An 11,651-nucleotide genomic window follows, 5' to 3' on the forward strand; every position below is an offset into this window, starting at 1 on the left:
CCCCCTCTTCCATCTAGCATAGCCACTGCAAAGACCTTAACATAGGCAGCCGAGAGACCTCGGTTTACAATTTTATAGCAGTAACCGATTAATACATCACAAGACACAATGTATTTGTTATGGCACAACTTGGCCGCAGCTTTATTTATATACATACATCTTATACATGGGCATACCCAAGCCTCTCACAGCCTCTGGCTCAATGTCCATCTTCAGTCCGCCGTCCTAGCAGGACTGAGCAATCGTAACTTGAGCTCCCCGCCGTCTAGCAAGGGAGCTCCCCCGTACTCGCAGCTCCCCAGCTGCCTAGTTTACACCCTCAGTTTACATCCTCGAGCTGCTCTCTGTGTCGGAGTCTCCTCGCCTACTCTTTTTCTTTCCTTTCCCTTTCTTTTTCTTCTTCGCTTTTTTGTCATTTGTATTCTTAACCTCGCTAGCAAGCGCACATTGGCCTGTGTTGGAGCCCTCTCTTTCATTGTGTGCGCCCTGCTCCCCTACCATCGCTGCATTGCTCCCTCCAGACAAGCCCGCTCTCTCCCCAGCATTCACCTCAACAGTTACATTCTCATGTGTGCCACCGGACGTACCTGCAGCGTCCGGCATCTGCGTATCGTCTCTCTTAGCTGGGTCCTGTATCGGGTTACCCAGTTTAGTGTCCTCGTGACTAGGGTCTGGTTTGCCAGAGGCCACTGTGTGTTGGGCAGCACCTTTCGCCTGCCATGGCTGGTAAGGGGGGGGGGGGGGGGGCAAATCCTGGCCACGCCCCATAGTATGGTGGTTGTTGGGGGTAGCCCCATCCCATCTCATACGGCCATGGGGGCACGATCGTGTGCTGCCCTTGCCCCGAGCTCCCCTTCGCCTGATCCGCTAAGTTCTGAGGCATTGTCCATCCAGGGAATGCTGGTGGGAACGGCCAACTTCCTGATGTAGCTGCATCTTGTCTTCCTTTGGCTTTCTTTTCTTGTCTTTCTTGGCCGCTATGGCGTCTTCGGTGGCGGCTGCTTTCTTGTTCGCTTGCTTCTTTTTGTCTGCATTGCTCGGTGGTGGCGTCTCAGATGCGTCGTACCCTGTCTGCTCGTCTTCCTGCATGGGTGACGCGCTGTGTCCGTCCTCCACTCTGACTTCCTGTGTGGGACGGGTTTCGATCGCATCTGTACCTGCTTCCATTCTGATGGGGGAGGGAATGCAAGGTAGCCGACAGACAAGGATCTAAATAGACTTAAAAGATAACAAGTTAATATCTGCCTCGCTGGTGGAAATATATAATTGCCCAGAACCCCTGATTAATATTACAGCAGTGTCCTACGCTTCACAATTATAAATATACTATACTTATTGTTTATTATATCTTTATATTATTATTTCATTTTATATTATTATTATTATTTTCATTTTTTTTTTTTTTTGCCCGGCAAACTTCCGCCGCCTCCGATATGGCCTATGCCTACCCTACTATATTGATTAGCCCTTCATAGGACTCGCCCTCCCCAAGATGGCCGCCCTCAATGAGGATGATAGGGCTATCCAATTAATTGCCCTACCCAAGATGGCCGCCTACAGGGGACGGAGCCGACTGACCAATATGGCCGCCCCCAGATCCATGCATTTTTTTTTCAAGATGGCCGCCTACAGGGGAAGGAGCTTGACTGATCAATATGGCCGTCCCAGAGCCATGCCTGCACTAACCAATATGGCCGCCCCTCTCCTGCCTAGAGGCCATGTTTTACTCTAAGAGGGGAAGGAGCCTGACTGACCAATATGGCCGCCCCCAGAGCCATGCCTGCACTAACCAATATGGCCGCCCCTCTCCTGCCTAGAGGCCACGTTTTACTCACTCGCTTGTTTTTTTGTTTTTTGTTTTACTTACGTTCACTCGTAGAAGAGGGGGAGGATCGCCACGGGGGCTCGAAAAGCTCCGGATCCTGCACTATGATAGGCGACGCCGGCCCTCGTATTCTCTCAGTCTGTCTGCTGCAGTCGGTCAGTCAGGGAGCTGTGGTTTTGGGAGTCACATCCTTTAGAGGGGATGCAAAGTGCCTCGGAGTTCCAAACCGCGAGCGCCTGGAAGATTTCTCTTTCAGGTGAGCTGACCTGTGCACCTGGAGCCCGGACGCGAAAGAGGCTGTCCGGGCTCCTCCCAGGGCTTTTAAGCCCCGTTTCCTCTCCTCCCTCTCACAGCGGGGTGCCCCTCTCGCGACGGGATCGAGCACACCTTGTCCCTCCCAGGGCGCCCCGCTGGCACGAACGCGCATGTCCCCTCGGTGCACGGCGCCATGTTATCTTCGGCTCCGTGCACCCGAGGGGGCACTACGCCTCTCTTTTCTCAGCCAGGGACCATAGATGATAGTTCCTACCAGCATCTGTATAACTTACACCTAGCCACTAGGTGTTGCCATTATGCTATGACTGAAGACTGTTTCCTCTACCCTGGGAACTGTGAATGCTACTTTTGTGTAAACAAGTAGGATTGATAAGGCACATAAGTGGGTGATATCATCCAGTGGCATAGTGTAAAGTGTAAAATTCTGAGCATGTGCAGCAATCTCCTCAACTTTTCTTAGTTCCAAAGCTGGAAAGCACACCACTGACGTTTTCGCACCAGGAGGTTAGGGCCCTGGTGCTCTTCAGCTGGTAGGGCCTGAGCCACTGGTGTAGCTAGGACTGAATGGCCCCAGGCAGAAAATTGAGATGGGCCCCCGGCTATAACACCATTGCTCCCAAGGTAGTGGGGACCGGGGGGGGAGGGGGTAGAGGTGAAAATGTACAAAAACTGACATATTACAATGAATAAATTTAGAAAAAAAACCATTTTATCCACCTTACTTGTCTGAGCATTGCTTTGGTCCTAGTATCTCTCTATTGCTTTTCTCTGGGGGTTTTTTTTTCTGAACTCTCTCCTGTGTCTCCTGTACTTTTGACATTTCTTCTCTACATCCAGCATTCATCTTTTCTTTATGTCCCTATCTGTCCTGTCCAGCGTCTCCTCTCTGTGTACTTTTTCCTCACTTTGAGTCCAGTTTTGCTCCTTTGTGTTTTGTCTCCATGTTCCCTCCACAGCCAGCATCTCTTTTGTGTCCCTGTCCGTCTCCATGTCCAGCTTCTTTCTTTCCTTCTTGCACCTCACCCCTGACCCCCCCCCCCATCCTCCATGGTCTGGCATCTCTCTCCCTCCCTCTGTTGGTCCGTCATCTGTCCCACTCTGTCCTTTGATCCAGTCTCTATCTCTTCTCTCCACTCACCCCCAGTATAGCATCTAACCCCTTTCTTTCCCCTCTCTTTGCTCCAGGTTTCTCTGTTTCTCTTCCCCCCCCCCAATCTAGCATCTCTCCCCCTCTGCCCCCCTTGGTCAGTTTGGTATCTCTCCATCCCCCTCAGATCCAGCATCACTCCAGTTCCCCTTCCCCCACTGGCCCTCCACATGCTGTTACAGATCATGGCAGAGACATAGGAGCCACCTCTGTGGGTGCTTGAGCACCCCCAATATTGAGAAAATTCCTTGTATGTGTCCAGGGAGGGGTTATTTCCACTGGGCTTAGCACCCCCAATAATTTTGAAAAGTTGGCTTCTATGGCAGAGACAGCGCTAGTGGTGCGTTTCCTCTGCTGCATCCCATCTCTCTGATGCAACTTTCTGTGGGTGGGATGCAGCAGAAGAAAGGCTCCGCCGCTTTCAGCACTCCTCTGCTGTGATCCACTGTAGCATGTGAAGTACTGGCTGGGGTGAGCTGGAGCAATGCTGGACCCAGGCACAGAGGGCAGGATCAGAAGAATGGGCATTTTGCCAGGCTCACTCAATAGTAACTGCGTCCCTGGCTTGGGTATCCCTGCCAGCAAAGGTAAAATTTATAATTGGGGGGGGGGGGGGAGGAGAAGAGAGAGCAGAGAGGAATGGGTGGCTCCCCACTCCCCCCTCCAAAAAAAAAAAATATGGGCTGCTGGCTACACCCCTGGTCTCAGCTATCCCAAGAGCCCTTCTCTTTATCAGAAAATTGGGCCAGTTTTAGTGGCTCAATTGAAGTGCTACAACCCACAATGTGGAGGGTTCTTAGTTCAGTTACTCAATCAAGTCTTCCACACACCAGGTCAGCTGAGGTTGCTTGAAAGCAGTGTTCACAAGCCCTGGGAGAGAAGTGAGGAACAGTCATCAATAGAAGTCTATGTGCTTTATATCTAACATAGTAACATAGTAGATGACGGCAGAAAAAGACCTGCACGGTCCATTCAGTCAGCCCAACAAGATAAACTCATATGTGCTACTTTTTGTGTAAACCCTACCTTGATTTGTACCTGTCCTCTTCAAGGCACAGACCGTATAAGTCTGCCCAGCACTATCCCTGCCTCCCAACCACCAGCCCTGCCTCCCACCACCGGCTCTGGCACAGACCGTATAAGTCTGCCCAGCACTATCCCCGCCTCCCAACCACCAGCCCCTTGGCTTGATTTTGTGCATTATTCACTTGGACATTTTTTATTCAAATATGGTCCAAAAAGATAGTCGTACTAAGCACAACAACATCTAGCAAATGGATATTTTTGAAAAACAAAAAACATGTTTTTCTGTTTTGAAAGTGGCCATGTCCACTACTGGATCATTTTCTGCAAAATGTACAAAGTCGGATTTAGACGTCATATCAAAAATACCCCTCTGAATGTGTTAATGTTTAGACCCCCGAGGCAGGCTCTGTGCTGAAACATGGTCCCATGTCGGTTCTTAGCCACTCATCAAAGAAATATATTTTGTGACCTTCATGTGACCCTACTGACTTTTACTACCCATTCTCAGCCCATGTGTATGACCTCTTATATTTATGTGCTAAGCCACTTACACACACTATCATGTAATAGGTGTCCTGCTGGCACTTTCACCGGTAAGTGTAGTATGCTATATATATTTACACATGCAAGGGGTGTATAAATACAGGTGCCCAGTTGTAGAACTGGCCTTACAAAGGCTTAATTTCACTGCTAACCTTATATGTTTTTGGTCAATGCTCAAAGCGACCCAAAAATCCTACTTAATCTTTGGTCATATTTGCAGGGATGCAGGAATTCAGACCTCAAGTGCTACTAACAGGCCAGGGTTTCATGCTATCCCTAATGAATATGTATTAGATAGATTTGCATACAATGGAGATAGTATCCATGCAGTGGGGGGGAAGGAAGGTGTTAGAAAGGAAAACGCTTGGGAGAAAAGGGATTGAGAAGGAGAAAATGGCATCTGGAGCATGGAGGGAGAAGGGAAGGACAAAGAGCCTGGGTGGCAAGTCAGAAAGGGAGGAATATCATCTGGAGAGAGTGGGTGGAAAGAAGAAAAAACACCTGGAGAGGGGGGATGGAGAAAGCATCTGGAGAGAGAGACGAACTGACAAAGAGGCAAGGTTTTATGGAGGGAGGAAGCAGGTATGAAAGGGAAGGAGCTTCTGGAGGGAGGAGGTAAGAAGGGGGCAAGAGCATCAGGAAGGAGGCATGAGAAGGGGGAAGAGTTAAGAGCAGGGCTGCCAAGAGGGGGGGATAGAAGGGGCATCCAAGGGTGCCCCGCCCGGTGTTAGCATTACTCTCCTGTTCCTGTGCACAGCAGCACCACAGAGCAGAGTACTTCTTTCCTGCGCATCCAAACAGCCTCTTTGGACGCAGCAGGAAGGAAGGAAGGACTCTGCTCTGTGGCACTGCTGCGCACATGAACAGGAGAGCAAAGCTAGCACCGGGCCCTGGGGAAGTTTGCTGTGCACAGTGACAGCCTGGAGTAGGAGTGCAGGACAAATAAGCGGGGTGGCGGTGGGGCAAGTGCTGGGCCCACCCGGAAAGGGGGGGGCGGGCCCGCCTGGAGAGGGGGGTGGACCCGGAAGGGGGCAGGCCCAGGGGGGTAAAGGCCCGGCTTTGTCTCTCAGTGGCCCTGGTTGAGAGAGAGTAGATGAGAAGTGGGGAAAAGTATCTGGAGGGAAGAGTGCGGGATCTGGAGGAGCTAGGAAGGGCTTAGAAATATGTTGCTGTTTTGAAATAGTGCACCAGTTTGATTATATGTTTTGTATGGTGAATTGTAAGGGTCAAATGCAGGAACCAAAACAGAAGTGAGGTGTGGTTCCACTCTTTACCCTTTCCCTCCACCAATGCTTTTTTGTACTTTATCAAAATCTTAGGAGGGGGAAGGGGAATGGATACAGGACCTATGAGCCCATGTCAATCTTTATAAGAGTCTGGCAAGGCTTCTGGACAAATGGTTGAAGCCCAGGATCATCCCTGGAAGCAAATGACAATGAGAAAACAATTAGAGGCAAGGGAGTGAGTCAGAGTTTAGCTCAGAGATCCTAACTCTTTTTGTAATCTGAGATTCTGATCTCACTAACTGTTTGCTGATAGTGGGATGGGTTGTGGTAGAAAATGAGGAGAGATGTTAGGCAACAAGCCAACTGTGAAGCATGCCTTGGAGGCATTTTTTTTTTTTTAAGATTTCATGTTGAATTTAGGCAGCTACTCAGCCAATTCACTCAGGGTACCCAACCCTGAAGATAAGAATTCCTGAAGATATCTGCACTTCACTAAACAGACTCACAAAACAAATTAAGGATGAGTGAGTTGTGATGTGGACAGGACATGACCTTATAAGTAGATTGAAACAGATTCTCACAACAGCCCTGGGCCATAACTAAGAAGGGCTGTCCAGTCAGTGCCTGCCTGGGTAAGAATTTCAATGGAAAGCAATGGAAGTAAAACCCGGCTGGAGCCATATGGTAACCCTAAAAGAGGTAGGACTCTATGCTCATAATTTTCAAAGAAGAGAAAGGAAACATACTGTTCAAACTCAAAAAGCATAAAATAAAACATACTATGCAAACTGGAAAAATATAATTCAAAACATTCTGAAATTCAAATTTCTCCTGGCCTTAGTTTATTTTCTGCATAGCATGCCAGTTTTATATAGATATATATGTTTGTTGGGATTTACCATACTACCTTTTGCAACACGTAACACCATAAAAAGAGAGGTGCTCTGTCTAGAAAATGTCTCTGGGAAAATTAAGGGGCCTTTTTACAAAGTGTTGGTAAGCCCAATGTACCACACACTAACCTGGAACTACCACTGGCTGGCCCAGCGCGGCCAACAGCGATAGTTCTGCAAGTAAGCATCATTTCTAACACACCGTAAAAAAGTTTTTATAGCGCAGCAGTAATCCAGCAGTAATCAGGCATCGCCACATGATGCCTGGTTATCACTGGGTTACTGCAGGAACCCTTACCGCCACCCCAGTGGGTGGCAATAAGTGCTCTCCCCAATGGCATAGCTAGGTGGGGCACCAGGGGAGCGGGCACCGGCGCCTACTTTTTTCTTGTCATGCTGCATTGAAAATGTGCGCCAGTGCTGGCGGAAGTCCACTTTCGTGCTGCTTTCGCTCTTCCCACGCCATCAATCTGGCTCCGCTTCTGCTCCTCTCCACATAGCCATTTTTTTTAGGGGCTTTTTACCCACTGTGGTTAAAAGGGCCCTGGTGTGTGAGAAATCCGACCCCTTCCACCACCTTTTTCCCGTAGCTTGGTAAAAGGACCCCTAAGTATACTAACATAACAAACTAATCCACAGAGCGTTAAGTGTCAAATGCAACTTTCAATGGCTACCAACTGTAGACAGGTTCCCCTTCCACTCTTTGGTCCAGGTCAGCCCTGCTTAGCAGATATGCTGAAAGGGTTCCTGTCCCTCGTAGTATCGGCCTTACTCCTGTTCTCCGTTCTCTACAGCCTGGTTACCTTGAATCACTGTGCCTTTAGTCCGCACATCCCAACAAACGGACGGAGACTCCAATCGTTTTATCATAAGGAAGCTCTTTTATTTACATCAGTTGTAGTAATTTCAGCAGTGCAGAATATTGTCTCATCTTAAACCCCTTGACCTTTGTTCACATTCACAATGCCAAACAGTGGTTCATTGCTGATCATAGTACAATGTTTTAAACACCACTTCTCCCTTCTGGGCTCGTCCCCGATCAATTTGCTAATCACCAGTTCTTTACAACACACAGTATTTAACTTTTGCCCCACACTTAATCTTCTGGGTTACTTGCTGCCATGGGCGTAGTTTGGGGGGGGGGGCAAGGGGGGCATTACCCCCCCCAAATGCAGGGCCAGTGCAACGATGCAGGCAGCTCTGCCTCCATCCCACTCTCAGCTCCCCCACCGACAGCCCTCCTCTCTGTTCCTTCCCCCCCTCCCCGCGCGTTTAACCTTTTTATTTTCAGTGGCAGCGACGGCAGTGAAGAAGAAAGCACTCGGGCTTGCCTCCAGCTTCTCCCTTCCCTCACACAGTGACCCGCCCTCGCGGAAACAGGAAATGCATCATCACAGAAGGCGGGACACTGTGTGAGGGGAGGGAGAAGCTGGAAGCTGAGCCCGAGTGCTTTCTTCTTCACTGCCGTCGCTGCCACTGAAATAAAAAGGTTTAAACGTGCCGGGAGGGGGGAGGAATGGAGAGGAGGGCTGTTGGGGTAGGGTTACCATATGGCTCCGCGAGGGAGAGCAGGGAAAATCGCTGGACATGGATGGGATGGGAGGGGAGGGCAGGGGGAGAGAAAGAGATCGCTGGACATAGAGAGGAGGGGAGGACAGGGGGAGAGGAAGAGATCACTGGACATGGAGAGGAGAAGAGGGCAGGGGGAGAGAAGAGATCACTGGACATGGAGGAGGAGGGGAGGGCAGGGGGAGAGAAGAGATCACTGGACATGGAGAGGAGGGGAGGGCAGGGGGAGGAGAAGAGATAGTTGGACATGGAGAGGAGAGGAGGGCAGGGGGAGAGAAGAGATCGCTGGGCAGGAGAGGAGGTGAAAGCAGAGGAAAGAGGAGAATTGCTGGACATGGATGGATGAATGGGGGCAGGGGAGAGGAATTTTGCTGGATATGGGTGAATGAAGGAGAGGGCAGGGAGAATGGAGAGTTGCTGGACATGGATGGATGAAGGGGAGGGCACGGGAGAGGAGAATTGCTGGACATGGATGGATGAATGAGGGCAGGGGAGAGAGGAATTTTTCTGGATATGGGTGGATAGAGGAGAGGGCAGGGGAGAATGGAGAATTGCTGGACATGGATGGATGAATTGGAGCAGGGTAGAGGAATTTTGCTGGATATGGGTTGATGGAGGGCAGGGGAGAGAGGAGAATTGTTGGACATGGAGGGATGAATGGAGGGGGCAGGGAAGAGGAAATTTGCTGGATATGGGTGGATGGAGGAGAGGGCAGGGGAGAATGGAGAGTTGCTGGACATGGATGGATGGAGGGGAGGGAAGTCGGGAAGGAGATACACATGGATGGCGGGGAGGAAGATAGAAGAAATGCTGGTCATGGATGGAGGGAAGGAAGACAGAGGAAGCAGATGCACATGGATGGATGGAGGGGAGGGGAGAAATGCTGGATATGGATGCAGGGGAAACTGCTGAATTTAAGGCTGGATCGGAACACTTTGAGGGCAGATACTAAAACTTGAGGAAGGATAGGGACAGGGCTACAGATGGTAGACAGGATGCCTAAGGACACAGGAGGATGGTGGACATGGTGAGTGAAAAATATCAAATGGAAAGAAGACCACTGCATAAACAGAAGATACTGGGACCAAAGCGAACAGAAAAACTAAATGCTCAGACAGCAAAGGTAGAAAAAAGTATTTTATTCAGAATTTATTAATTGGAATATGTCAGCTTTTGGAAATTTGCATCTGTGATATTTTGCATGTAAGTTTCAATTTTTCTAGTATCGCTGCATGCCGAGTCTAACTTCTTGAGGTAACTTTCCAGTTCAGTATTTTGCCTTCATATTTTTTAATTTCTAGTTCCTTGTGTCATATCTTATGTCATGTGTTTTTCATGTGTGATCAAGTTGCAGTATTCTGCTAGTGTGTAGTATTTGCAGCCGTTTTGGTTTGGTTTTGTTTTTTCACTAGGTAGTGTACTGGTGTTTAGAGCCCATTATAATTACAGTGCTGCCTTCCATGCATAAAGTTGTAGCTCGTCCTGTCCTTGGAATTAGTGCTGTTATGGTTTGGTAAGGTTATAAGTTTGTGTATAGTGTTTTGCAGTGGAGAGATTGTGTGTTGGCCTTACTGAGGTGGCACCAAAACATCAGAAAGGGTGTAGAACCTAAATCATGACACACTACCTCTTGAAGGATCTACATATAGAGCTTATGCATTTCTAAGGTCTACACTGGCATGATATGGAAAAAGGGGTCTGGAAATACTACTGGAGAGAAAGAAGGAGTGCTGGGTAAGGAGGAAAGAAGGAAGGAAGGAAGGAAGGAAGGAAGGAAGGAAGGGAGAAAGAGCTGGCTTTTTCTGGAATAACCATAATGTATATGTATGAGATATCTCATACATATTGATTATGGTTATTCCCAAAAAAGCCAGCTCTTTCTCCCTTCCTTCCTTCCTTCCTTCCTCCATATTAGCATATTCATGTGTGTGTGTGTATATATATATATATATATATGCAAATGACTATGCTAATATGCCCCGCCCCATCCTTTGCCCTCCAAATGAAACAGTCAAACTACGCCCATGCTTGCTGCCACAGATTCCTTCCCAGCTGCATCAATTCTGTCTTACCAACTCTAGACAGTTGAGGAAGTACAGCCGCTAAGAAACCTCTCACCTTAGCCCTAGCGGTCCGTGCTAATGTAGCCACCTCCATACCTTCCTCCTCACTCTCCTCTATAGTCTCCTTTTTATCCCATTCTATTTCTTCTTCCTCCTCTCAGGGTTCCCCCAGCTGCTCCTCATCTCCCTGATTAGAAGCCATCTCCCAATCCTGCCCCTCCCTCTTCACTTCCTGTGAGTCGTATTGGGTCAGGTGCATTGTGGGCCTGGTGGTCCCTGGGTCTATTCCTTATTCCAATAAATCTATTGGCCATCGGAGGGCGCCCTCCCCTCTACAAGAGTTTTGTGAATGCCTCTTCATCTCCCTCCAGGGCTGGTCTCGCTTTCCTTGAGGCCGTCTACTCAGTAACCTCTCACACAACATTAAAAAAAATGTTTTATGTGTGGTCATATATTTTCAAGGGATATTCATAGACCAGAACGGTCTAAACTGTAATCCAAATATTTTTAATCATTGCACACTATTTTTTTTTACTGTGCATAAAAAAATCACCAAATGTACACCACCATGTGATTAAATTATTATTTTTTAAACCCCAAAGCACTTGAGTTTTGTGCAAATATGTGAAGTGAAAACAGTGAGAACTAAAGTGCAGCCAGAGCCTTGCAAGTGGGTTCCTTGAAACAGCCCCATGGTACAACATGATCCATGTTGGGACTCTGGAAGAATTTAAAGCTAAGTGCTTTTGGTTTAAAAAAACAAACAGAATTTAATCACACTTGGTGGTGTATTTGGTGATTTTTTTGATGCACAGTAAAAAATAGTGTTCAATAATTAAAAGCATTGGGATTACAGTTTAGACCGTTCAGGTCTGTGAATGTCCCTTGAAAATATATGAGCACACATAAAAAATGTTTCTGAATGTTAGTAGTCATTGAAAATTGTATTTGATGCTTAACACTCTGTGGATTAGTTTGTTATGTTTTGCAACATGTACAACAGTGTGCAATGCTGCAATTCTAAGTAAATTGTAGGGATGGTCCAATGGCATTCTAGTTAGAAAGCTGTACTCGAGTGGCAGC

The sequence above is a fragment of the Microcaecilia unicolor genome, chromosome 3 (genome assembly GCF_901765095.1).
Source record: "Microcaecilia unicolor chromosome 3, aMicUni1.1, whole genome shotgun sequence".
NCBI classification, from domain to species: domain Eukaryota; kingdom Metazoa; phylum Chordata; class Amphibia; order Gymnophiona; family Siphonopidae; genus Microcaecilia; species Microcaecilia unicolor.